The sequence below is a fragment of the Conger conger genome, chromosome 2 (genome assembly GCF_963514075.1).
Source record: "Conger conger chromosome 2, fConCon1.1, whole genome shotgun sequence".
NCBI lineage: Eukaryota > Metazoa > Chordata > Actinopteri > Anguilliformes > Congridae > Conger > Conger conger.
Window position 1 is genome coordinate 52793758 of NC_083761.1, and position 11471 is coordinate 52805228.

Genomic DNA, 11471 nt, shown 5'->3' on the forward strand with positions numbered 1-11471 from the left:
GCCCAAATATTGTACAGTCCAAAATACATTATCCTCACTCTGCCAGTCAGTGTAGCAATACTAGCTGCACGGCAGTGAGATAGGAGCGGCGGAGAGAGCGGGCACAAGTGATGTCAGGGCATGGCACCAGCTCTGGTGCGTCCTGGCATCTTCCTTGCACGGAAGAGGAGCCTGTGGCAGCTGGCAGGGTCGGCTGGAATCGTTTCTCTGGTGGCCTGTGACGGAGTGCCAAGGTAAACTCAAGCCCTTCCTCCTAGAATATTCCGTGGCACAAGCTGTGCTCTGCGTCCGTGTGTGCCAGTCCGAGTGAGAGCAACCAGAAGCCCGACAGGAAATCAGGTTTCCGCTCACGCCCTGTCAATCATTGCACCTGCTCGGATGACTGCAGCACTGCTTGGCAGAGGAGAAGTCTGCAGAGAAGACACCTGGAGCAAGGGGACGTGGGAAAACACTCACTCAAACACACACACACCATAATCATAATGTGCAAAACTATAAGAATGACAGTTATGTATTATGTTTTTAGTGTGATAAAGTAATTACGTGTAAAGTAATCACGGTAACACTTTACAATAAGGCTACATGAATTGACATTAACTACTGTAATAATTATCTAACTAACTGCTGAAAAGTGAAGCTGCTCAGCTTTGTTTATGTATTTATACAAATGGAAGCTGTTTATCTGTTAAATCGCAGATTTACCTGAGGGAAAATCATGTACATAAATACATAATATTTAGAATCAATTTTTCTTACTCTTCTATCTCATAAACTATCTGTCAGCTTTGGCTAGGCACGATGGGCTCGGCTTCCAGCCATGATGCGCACTTGAAGTGCACTTTTTTGTGCCCCTGGGCCATAGATATGTTATTCCCAGAAGCCCAGAGAGCCTTTGCTAGAGCGACTGCCAGCCGTTGGTTTACAGTGGGCGTTCAACTGCCATTCTAATTCTAGCAGCATCTCCATCACAGATGTAGCAAGTACGATAAGTCATTTATTTAATGCTTAAATATATATATATTTTAGTTTAGCCATCCAAAATGGCTGGACTTTGCCCGCCTTCATCGTTAGCTTATAGAGCATAGCTTGTTTGTAGCTACAGCAATTACCAGCTACTCTGCGCTGCCAAGATTTAACCAGTTAACATATAAATTAACATATCCGTTCCGAAATTATAACTAGATCGCTAGCTAGCTAGTTTAAAAAAGATCATCGGGGTGCTGTTGTAGTTACATGTAGCTTAGGTTAGGGTAAAACCATTGTTCGTTTTATTACAATGTTTTTCTGACAAGGAATCAAACGGGCATCATCCTAATACACAGGTCTAACTATTATTTTATTGTTTTAATGCTGCTCTCCTCTAAAGTGGCTAAGTTTGGATTTGGAAATGTTCACCATCGATGCCGTTTAGTTATTTTTTGAGTGAAATACAGTGTGTATTTATTTGGCTAGATGGCAAGCTAGCCAGGCAGTTATTTATTGTACTCCTTAGCCTGTATGCTACTGCATGTTGATACAAACAAAAATGATAGGCCGGTGTAAACGTAGCCTATTGACAATTGCAACTTGTGTTACTGTAACATAACTTCCTCATTTGAGGTCTTTCTGAGTCTTATCTTTGTGTTTTCACTTTGTGTTTTTATGTGGTTTAACTGTTAATGTAAAAAACAAAACAAAAAAAACGACTGAAACTTCTGGGGGTGATGATAATGTCATACGAAGTTTTCTTTTCTTTTTTTCTTTTTGTGTATTTGTATTATGTACAGCCACCATCCGGCGTCAAGTAGGTTAATTTGGACAACATCCAAATTTAGATGTTTACTATTTTCTTGTTTTTCATTGTTACATAAGTTTCCAAGGTTAAGATTATTGTTAACTATATACAAAAACACATTTTAATCTTGCCATTTTTTTGTCTTTCCTTTGTAATTATAGAGGTTGGAGCTGAGTACTGGTGTGTGTCTCTATGCCTGCATTTGTGTGTGCGTGCGTACGTGCACGCGTCTATATGCTGCTCCACCCAGGTAAATGACTACCAGCCGCCACTGATTTGTACATCATTCATTCATGTTAACAACTACATTAGTTAATGCTAATTTATATACCCTTATTGTAAAGTGTGGCCGTAATCACGAATACGTTCGATCCTATGGTGTGATTCTCTGGCCTACATTACCCAATTCTCCAGATAGCCGGTTTGCTGAGACTGCTGCCTGCTGTTCCCTGTATGGCGGTTGTGCCTGCTCACATCCTCTGCACCGCACGTTCTCAGGGTTTATTAGGCTGAGCGCGGCTATGGAGTGCAGTCTGTCATCAGTGCCTCCCCTTCCAGTAAAGGTGAGTTTATTTAGTTTGATACATGCTCCACTGCCCTTATTTGCACAGGTGCCCGTGCTGTTGAATTTATCCCAATTCATGCTTTCCCTGGCAGATACAAGGCTCCAGTTGTCCACGGCTTCCTCTTCTGAAGGAGGCCCTGTTTTTCAGGCTTTTTGAAATGTCCCTTCGATGCCCTCTGCTCACTCTGCATTTATTAGGAAATTACGATAAAAATAATACTTAAACACCTGATATCAAAGATCAGCTGCTTATCACATTTCATTTTAAAGTCAATGTAAAATAAAGAAATGAAGAGAACTCAATGTGCAGGGTGTCTATCCCTGGAGATGTTATTTCTACATAACTGACTGTCACCATACATAAATCAGTGACCTCCTGGAGAAAACTGTAGTTTGTAGCTTCATTTTTGAAGTTCATGATAATCATCATCATGATAAAAAATAATTACTTTTTTTTTAATGGTATGACAGTTTGTGTTGTCCATCGTCCAAATGTTGGGCTGTCCATACCTTTAGGTTTGAAATTCATTTGATCTTTTCATAGCAACTGTAAACAGGGATATCTAAACTAATATTTGATGATGGCAGCAACCTCTAACTGCAATGTATCATCACATTCAGTATGCTATTTGTATTTTTCTATGCTCTCTTTCAATTAAAACCTGGTAGGTATAATGCCTGCCAGTCTACATTTTGATATATGAGGATGAACCTATGAATAGAAGGGTTTATTGTACTCCTTCTGCAGTCTTTATGTCTCTCTTCTCTTACTCCTGTGAGTCCTTGTCTTTCCTCTGGACTGTACATCTGTGGTCTCATTGCCACAGTGAGCCGTGTGTATGTAGGTTTGCGCTCCAACAAATGAATGCTGCCTTAATTGATTCCCATTTCTCATTCAGCCATATGCATGGAACTGCATTAAAAGACAAAATATAACCAACAGTCGATATTTAGACAACCAAAACATTTTGGTTTATATACATATGTGCAAACCTACAGCCCCAATTCAGCAAACAATTGAACTAATATAATCATCATATGAGGCAGGAAAAAACCCCAGCATACACACGGTCCTCCACGGCACTTGAGAACACTACAGCATCCTCCCAACTGTGAGGCAGAGTGGATTTGCCCTGTGAAACACTGAACTTGCCAGTTATTGGTAGAGAGAGGAGTAATGTGGTGAACCCAAGACAGATTAATGAAGATGTATTACAGATGTATTAAATCTCTACCCCTCCCCGTTACACATATACTGCCAGATACCCTTGATCCCAGCCTCTTGGCTGTTGATAAGTGCTTCAATAAGTCTGAGGACTGAAAGTTATTTTGGGCATTATTCCTATGCTGAAATTACTCCCCCACCTGCTCTCGGAGTGAGAAAGCCTGCAGAGGCTGGAGATATTGAGCAACAATACACTTTTGAAAGTTTCTCATCCCAATATTACTCATCAAAGAACTGCTGGTGAATCAATATGACAATATATGGGGGCGGGCGTGTATACACGTTGTGTTACGTAAATTACATTAACCTATGGTAGAATCAGGAACATTTCTCCATATCTGCAATATCACTTACAGAAACATTCAACTGCAATCGAGAAAGAAAAACTATACATGACTACCATTTAAATCACATGACATGCCCCTGATTTAAAGGCCCTTCAATAAGCCCTTTGTGGATTGAGGCATCGCACAAAATTCATGGACGGCAGGAGCCGATGTCTCTCCCATGTCACCCATGTAAAATCACATCCGTGAGCTGATCGTTACTGGTGCAGAGACCTTCTTGTGTTGGGTAACTTATCATCTGTACCACAGCATGAAGGGCCGGCATGAAGGGTCTGAAAATGCACAGTAAGCTGCTCCCATCAAGAGTATATGTCCCACAGCGATGCCTCATATTACACAGACAAATCTTATCCCCTTTGGTGTATCCAGGATGTCTCCATGTCTCTGCTTTGTAAAAAAAAAAACTAAAACCCTGAAGTCTCGGGTTTCTCCCTGTTTTGTTTCTGTTACTGTATGTGTGTGTAATGTAATGTGCTTCTGGTGGAACCTGCCCTGTGTATGGCTATGGTGCAATTCTGACTGTTATGAAGCTGGAGTGACTGTTCAGGAGCTCCCATTAATCCTCGGACCAACCACGAAACCGTCCGCCCGCCGTCCCTCATCCCGAACCCCACGGTGCCACATCTGTCTCCGGGAAGCCCCGTAATCACGATGCCTCGTTCATTTCCAGTGAACGAAATTCCTGCTTGGATAACACCTCCTGGGACTTGTCTCTCTCCCTCCTGCACTGAATTCATTCTTTTCTCTCTCTCCCTCCTCCACCCAGTAGAGATAAGTAGGCATCCTCACCTTTCACATGCCATCACATGGTAGCAATCAGCCAGGGCTTTGGCAGACAAATTAGCTGAGTTAATGTGCACCGGGGATGAGTACCATGGCAGGCCCTGGGCCCACTGGTGCTAAACGCCAACAGATGGGCCCAACACACAACCCACTCTCCAGGTGGGACAGCCCAAAGGAAGGAAGCCCTGCTCTCAGATCCACCTTGAAAAAGAGAGAGAGAGAGAGAGAGAGAGATTAATACAGAGTTTAATAGCTTTACCAGAAATATTCAGTGCCTAAGATGCAAAAACAAAGCACAGGGCTCACTGAAAAAAATGTTTTTAAGTGAGGGTGGAAGAGGAAGCCAAGAAACGGGTTTCCAAATGCAAGATTCCTCTACTTAAATATCCTTCCATTTGTTAAAAAAAAGAATGTGTCCCTTGTCATGCCTGACAGCCAGTAAATACACTGCAAAAAATGTCTGTTTTAGTGTTTTGGTCTTGTAATGAGACTCTAATTTAAAATGTATTATCTCTCAAGTACAAAATATTAGCTTTTTCCAAGTTACTGTTTGCAAGATATGCCCCAATGGCAAATCTTGAAATGATTCATACTGTCTCACCTCATTGTCAAGATGTTTGTCTTATTCAGTAAAAGAGTAATAGAAATAAGAATTAGATATAGTCGTAGGGATCTACTTATTTTTTTGCAGTATAAAACTCCATACCTCAGGTCCGACTGGACGCCTGAGATTAGGAGTTGGCAGGTTTTCCCTCGGTCTGTGCTCCGGTTCTGGTTTTCCATTTCTGCCCTTTGTTTTTTCCTCCCTCCTCTTCCAGATTAGCTCTAGTCCATTCCTGGCTGCTTCCAGAGGCAAATAAAGGGAACAGATAGATGGGCTTCCTTCACTAAAGGCCAGTTTATAGTTCACTGATGTACGTTCGCTTCCACCAGCGATTATAACATTTGATGGTCGGTTGCAACAACTTTTAGTTTATACTAGAACGATGGATGATTTGGGTTATAAAAGGGCTCAGACAGGTTATACTTGATGCACAGTGTAAATTTACTGCAAAGGTGCAAAAAAGTAAGTTGAGTAAAGTCTCCACATGAATAAAGCTATACGTAAGAGTTTCCGAATAAAAGAATGAACTATATAAGATATATAGATATATATAGTGACATGTTAAACTAGCTTCCATGCCTTGAGCTTGCAATGACTCCACTTTGGCGACACATACTTAGTTTATACTTTTTATGAACGACAGCATTCAAAAGTCAAGCAATAATGGAATGTTGGTGACAATCATACATTGCCTAACTATAAATTGGCCTTTAGGCCCATAGTCCAATTATTGGATGAGTTTTCACCTCTGGAATAAGGAGAAGACAGAGGGGAGGAGAGAACAGAGTAGGAGAGAAAAGAGAGCGAGACAGAGAGTGAGTAGGTGTTAATGAGTCACTATTCAACAGATCATCTATACAAAAGTATTAAACAAGTCTGATAAAAAATGGAACTCACAACATACTCCAGATTGAATTTTGGAGCGTTCTGACAGTGTGCTTGTATAAGGGTCTTTAATCTCCCTCTTCTTTCTACGTAAACTATGCTTTGATTGATTTGTATAAAAGCTGTGTCATGTGAGTGTTGCTAACTTAATCCATCTTAAATTAATTACTTCCTCTTGTTTTTGTTATTTTGACAGCATTGGGCCATAGGTTCCATCCCCCGAGTGCGGTAAAGTGGATTAAGAAATTCTACTGCCCTTGAAGTTTATCGGGTGAAACACATCTGTCCTCACAAGTCATTCTTAAAGACCTTCACCAAACCAATCCAGAGGCAAGCCACAACCCACACAGGTGTGTTTGACAGTGTAGAGCAACTGTAATTGGATTGTGGTTGGCAGATTTGCCGACTGCTCTGTTAAGTATAGCAGAAGTGTTTACGCAACTGCAACAATGTATGTACAGTAATGGGAGGTTGAGGGTTGTGTGTTCATAGTAGGATGTATCTGCATGGTGACTCAGGAACCTTTATCAGCACACATATACGCATGTTACACACTCTCACACTAACACACATGCACACACACACAAAGAAAATAAACCAAATACATCTTGGCGCTCTTATGTACCTTCACAGAAAGAAAGAAAGAACACATTTAGGCTGTTTTTCTCAAATCCTCCAAGTATTTCACCTTGGGAAGGGGGTAAGCGGATTTGAGAGATGAAGGGGGTGGGGGAGTTTTGGCTGCATCTGATTCCTCTACCTAACTCATGCCTGGCACAGACAGAGCTTCAGCTGCCAATCCTTCCCCCCAAACAAGGTGCTCATTAGGAGCGCACACCCGTGCCCAGTGGTAACCTGCCAAATCTAACACCCAAATATAGGGAAAGTCTTATGCCTCATTATTGCTGATTAGAGGAGCAACAATGAGCACCTCTGAACCAAAGCAAACCGTACCTTCTTCATGACCAAATTATCACCTTTCATCTTCTGAATCTCTCTCCTACATGCAGTTGTAGCTGTACCAGATCCCAAATCCTTGTCCTTTATAGTGCAGTTAAACCCTTGTCTTCTTGTTCTTGGTAACATTAAGAGATAGACAGAGAGCACATTTATTGGTCATTAAAGCCCTGTCTAAATGCTAACAGCGATGAACATCCTTGCATGAACTGTAAACATTAGACTGTTTTGGTCTCATTGTTCCCTCCTCATAAAAATTTTCAGACTATAAAATTATAACATGGCGAAACAGTATTGCAACACTGCAGGTGACACATCACTTCAGTAAATAAGGAGGTGGATCGGGTAAAAAAAGTGCCGTTTGGCTGTTATTTGAATAAAATGTTTGGGAGCCATCCCAGCTGCTTTCACAGTCATCACAGATCAAGAATGGAATGATTTTTCACCTCTCCCTCATAAACAGAAACTCACTATCTCATTCTAATGTTACGTCCCCCAAAGAGGAAACCTCATCCTCATTATTCACCAGCACCCATTTAAACAGGAAGCAGGACCAGGAAGTGTGCCAGGATGTTACTCACCTGCTCATGCCATGTTTTTACCAACTATTAGTCATCCGGTCTTTCATAAATGATGTCCTGGGCAACACTGACTTCACTAGGCTGGCTCTTTAAGCATGGTTTTCTAAAGAAATGCTTAAGCTGCCATTTTTCTTGAACCTGAATCAACCTATCATTTATCCCGAGTCAAGGGTCTGGCTTCACTGGGCTTGAACTATGGCCTTGACACCAGAGAGGTCTCCAGACGTATACAATGTTGCCAAAAAACCTGACATTAAGGGACCTGCTTCATCCTGATTTTGCGGAACTGTTGTCTGCAAGTAAGACACAAGCTGCTATCCCTCTACTGACAGGCACAGGGTGGGGTATTGGAGTTGTCTGTGGGGACCTCGAATTACAGTTGTCAGCCAGTAAAAATATCCAAGTGCAAGTCATTGCCTTCCAAGTTGAAGCTGAGTCCAAGTCCAAAGAAATGGAACTCGAGTCAGACTCCAATAGCCAAGGTCAGAGAGATGTTGCATTTTTCACTAAATTCGTATATTTGGTGAATATGCTTTTGTTGGGCTGGCTGGTGATCTAGCCCACTTCCCCCATCTGCTGAAGGGGATAGGCAGTCACCCATGTACTGTAGCTAGGTTAGCTATGCAGTATGCCTGTTACATATGTTAATTTTGCTATGTGGAAAGCTAGAGCAGACAGTGTTCTGCCCGCACTAATGTAAAGCTACCCTGTAGCTTTGCTGCAGATGACAGCGAAGTGGGAGTTTTTGCCGTCTGAATGTCAGTTGAGGGGATGTAGGTGGCCTTACGAATGGGGGAGGAAAGATACTTTTTAAAAACACAGCAGCGAAGCAAGGAAAGAAATCCTGCATGTTCTCACAATTAGTCTACTTCATGCCCATTATTGGTAGTATGTAATACAAATGCTGTCACGAAAAAACGAAATACTTAATATGACCTCATCATCTCCCCTTGAAACATTCAAGTTTCAGCCTTGGGAGCAGGGATTTGTTTCTTGGGCAAAATGAAATGATCAATGAATTAAAATAACCTGAGATGGTGAGAGGCTTTAGAGGGCAGATATATGAAGGATATTATAATACACACAAAGGGAAACATTCAGCTTCTCTTTATAGGGTAGCAACACAAAAGATAAGAGAAACAGAAAGCCTGCAACTCACAGTGCAAAACATGTTCTTAAATAAAAGCATATCTACAACTCTGACCAATATATTAGACAACAAAACATAGATGTTTGTAAATAAACTGACAAAGGAATCACAAACCATCTTGAATTGTTCTCACAAAAGTGGCATTAACATGCACATACTATTTCTTAATTCTGAATAATTTGTTCTGATTGAAGATACCAAATCAACTGTTTCAGGTGTGTTTACATAGGGAAATTTTTTTCTCCCATTCCCATTGCATTTCAATTAATACATTTGTTTCTAAACTAAAAATAACTTGTCTATAACTACATTACTCTGACAAGTTTGCCGTGGTACAAACGGGATAGTACCCTATGACCGAGTCAGTTATGAGTATATAATTGCCCTTCAGGTTGGTAAACGAAGCGCCACCCTATCGGGAAATTATTTCCTCATAACTGACTTGTTCATTGGGTATAGAGAGGTAAAGCGGAGGCCCGCTGAATGGCATTTCTGGTATACTGCTAAGTGCTATGCTAATAGATTTCTAAACAGCGTGTCAAAAATACGTCACCCGAAAGAGAAAACGCCCCTCCAATTGAACCCCCATGTGGGCACAGTCCATTTGCGCCCCACAGCCTGAAGCAAGAGGCGCACTCAAGACTGACACAAATGAGAGAAAAAAGAAAGAAAACTGACTTTAAATTTTATGCATTTATGTATGTACACAATCTTATGTCTGGTAAATCAGCGATTTAGCAGACAGAAAAGCCGATGTTAGATGTTACATATATTTGTGCACTAACCTGGGGGGTGGGGCGGCACCCTGTGCGCCCCTATTCACTGACCACCACTGGTGGAGACTAGGCAAAAACTTCCGTTTCATTACTCTTTAAGAAGCTAGGTAAACCTCCCTCAAGTAATAGCAATTCCAAGGTTGAAACTGTGTTTAGAATGAAACCCAGTGCACACAGGGTGGCCCCAGGCCCAAGGCCTCATTCAAATAGAGTGTCCGCTCTCCCTTCATCATACCACTGATTGACCAGGTGACGTTCTGCTGTTATTTTCACCTGTCCATGCTCTTTAGATCAGGTAAAGGAAGGAAGGAAGGGTCTGGCCCCCCAATCATTTCATCAAGTGAATGTTTTCCCTGATTCTCTGCAAGCCTCGCTGCTAAAACCTAAACATCAATTAAGAAGCAAGCAGAGCAGGCCTGGACCAAAGGATACAGATTTTCAGCTAATTAAATAATTAGGCTCGTTAGGGCACAGAAATGACTGACTGGAATGTAAGAGTCGATATTCTGAAAGTCAGTGTTTCCTCTCCTTACTCCAGTTCCCACAAACAAGCATGGTGGGAACTGAAGTGTTGTTAGCTTTTTGCTGGTAGGATGAGGGTGGGGTGCCTGAAGACTAGTGGGAGATGGTCAGAGCCTGGAAAATGTAAGCAAAAGTTCACATGCGTGGAGTAAAGTTTAGCGGCTCTCTGAGAGCAGCCTCAGCTCTTTCTCTGCATGGATTAGGTGAGCCGCCTGCTTCTGAGAATTAGCCGGTTGGTGGAATCAGGGTGGTAGGGGGGTATTTCAGCGTTGGTGCAGGGAGAGGCGGAGGCGGCTGGGGTATACTCCAAGAAGGGATTCCGCCCATCTTATTGAATTAAAAAGCTAAACAAAGGCTGATTGAAATGGAAGACAGATGTGTAATGGTTTTCACGCATGCTATCAGTTCCAGTGTTACGGTGTCTTGCCTCTCGCAGCTGCCTTCGTTAACGGTGACGCCAGCAGAGGAGAACAAGCTGAGTATTTATGACTGGGCTCCCCTCGCTCTCTGTTATTTTGGAAGGAGCTGCTCAGGGCTTGCTTTTGGCAGTGGACCATGGTGCCTAACTTGTGAGATGACCTTCAGCAGGGCTTAGGAAGCCATAGCTGTGGAGGATTGTGCTTTGGCATGGTTTCTACAGCCCTAAGTGAATTGGTTAAGGCAATTAAGCTTAATTAGCCCAAATGAGCTGAACCGAGGTATTAAAAGTCTTTGCAAGCACAAGGGACCAGGACTCAGTTCCGGAAATTACATTCTTATCCCTTTGTTGATCTGAAATATCCTCCTGCTGACACAATGATCGGAGCTCGCAAACCTGTTCTACGTCATCTACACCTGTCGTTTCTTTTTCGAGCCTACAAAATCAGGAAAAAATTGTTAAACCAGCACAATATTGACCACTTTAAAATTTATGGATGGCGAGTTTCGTATTTTCTGTATTTCCGCAGATGGTCCAGGATTCATGCCCCTTGCTCAATGCATGCTGGGATAGGCTCCCCCTTAGATAATGGATGGATGGATTTTCTGATATTGTGTAGTTTATCGTTCAAGCAGTATTCACTTGCAATAGAGTTTGGAACTGTGGGGACCATTATTTGTGGAGCCAGCTTATATGGTTAACCACCTAACAGAGAGCAAAGTAATTTAAACCAATGAAATTCAGGGTTCACAAAGCACTTTCCTATCACTATTTAGCAGTGGTAATATGGTCCAAAATGTTACAGACTCAGTGTTCATAGAGAGTTTCCAAACAGTTCTTGGGTTAATAGAATAGGCTAATATATGAAATACCTTTTGTAGTTC

At 41.9% G+C, this 11471-nt stretch overlaps 1 long non-coding RNA gene across 1 annotated transcript; it reads left to right on the forward strand.

The window, feature by feature from the left end:
- The first annotated feature begins 879 nt into the window (after nt 1-879).
- On the forward strand, nt 880-2548 carry LOC133115823 (uncharacterized). The gene is made up of 4 exons (XR_009705836.1): nt 880-980; nt 1936-2024; nt 2189-2337; nt 2432-2548. It is a non-coding gene; the product is annotated as an uncharacterized LOC133115823 (long non-coding RNA).
- The last annotated feature ends 8923 nt before the right edge of the window (nt 2549-11471 follow it).